This window comes from Mus caroli, chromosome 14 (assembly GCF_900094665.2).
Source record: "Mus caroli chromosome 14, CAROLI_EIJ_v1.1, whole genome shotgun sequence".
Lineage (NCBI taxonomy): Eukaryota > Metazoa > Chordata > Mammalia > Rodentia > Muridae > Mus > Mus caroli.
The window spans coordinates 85,378,168-85,379,522 of record NC_034583.1 but is presented as its reverse complement, the minus strand read 5'-3'; positions in this window follow the sequence as shown (position 1 = coordinate 85,379,522).

Sequence of the window (1,355 nt, the reverse complement as noted above, 5' to 3'; positions counted from 1 at the left end):
TAGCCGATCATTAGGTTGAATAGTTAAATGTAAAATTGCAAAATACAATTTTATATAAGTGTTTTTCTCTTTGGGAATCTGATAGTTTATTTTTACAGAGGAATTAAAAATACACGTTATATGTCAGCTATAATAACTTTGTGATTCACGCTTTGAATATTGATTAGAGAATAAACAAAGAAAAACATCCATAATAGGTTTTGAGAATGGAAGCTCATATTATAAAGAATAAAGCAAAAGGATTCCAACTTATTTACTTTCTTTCACACATGATTGATTTCATAGTATGCAAACAGGAACAAATACAATTATGTTAAAAGTAGGTTAATTGATTACAATGTTGAGATATTCTATGTATACATAACACAAATGCTCATTGAAAAGCTTAGTATATCATAAATTTTGAGACTCAGGTATGAGTTTGGGTATTAATGCATGTAAGAATTATATTTAGAATTTGGTAATATAGATTTGATAAAGTATGGATATACCTTACATTTTTATATTTCTACTGTTAGCTTTATGGGAAGTTTTTGTTGTTGCTAGTTTTAGTAATCCGTAATGTTTTCACATTTTTAAATTATTTTTTTAAATTTAAAATGGATTCTTTTCATACAATATGTTCTGATATGCTTTTCCCTTTTCCAATTCATTTCAAATTCTTTTCACCTCTCCTCCTAAACCAAATTCATACCCGTTCTCTATTTTGTTAGAAAACAAGTAGGCATATGAGTAAAGTAAGGTAAAGAGAAAACAAACAGTAGTAGAAACCCAAAGAATATGAACAAGATACACATAGAAACACACATGGCCACTCGCATGGAGAACACAAAACTGGGAACTACAAAGTATACTTAAAATGCCTGTAATATTTTTAAAAAAATCCTGGGAAGGCATCATGATACAAAGTACCTCCAAAGATGCCATTGGGTCCATTTTGACCTAGCCATCTACTGCTGGACGTGGAACAATCAAATGAGAAACTATGGAAGAAAAGTAAGTTTCATTAGAAAGCAGTTATCCTGTCCATAGCTTCGAGCTTAGGAATGGGAGCCTGAGTCCACTTCTTTGAGCACTGGGATCCCATTTGGCCTAGACCTGAACAGGCTCTGTGCTTGTTGCCATAGCCTGTGTAAACTCACTCATGCATTGGTTCTCCTGTGTTCCTTGTCCTGCATCTAACAATCTCTTACCTTCTTCTTCTGCAGGGTTCTGTGGGAAACAATTTCATGGAGACATCCCACTTCAGATTGATTATTCCAAGGTCTCTCATTCACAGCACATTGTCAATTTTTGGGTCTTCAGTTTTTTGTTTTTGTTTGTTTGTTTGGGGGAATTTCTTTTTTTTTTTTTTT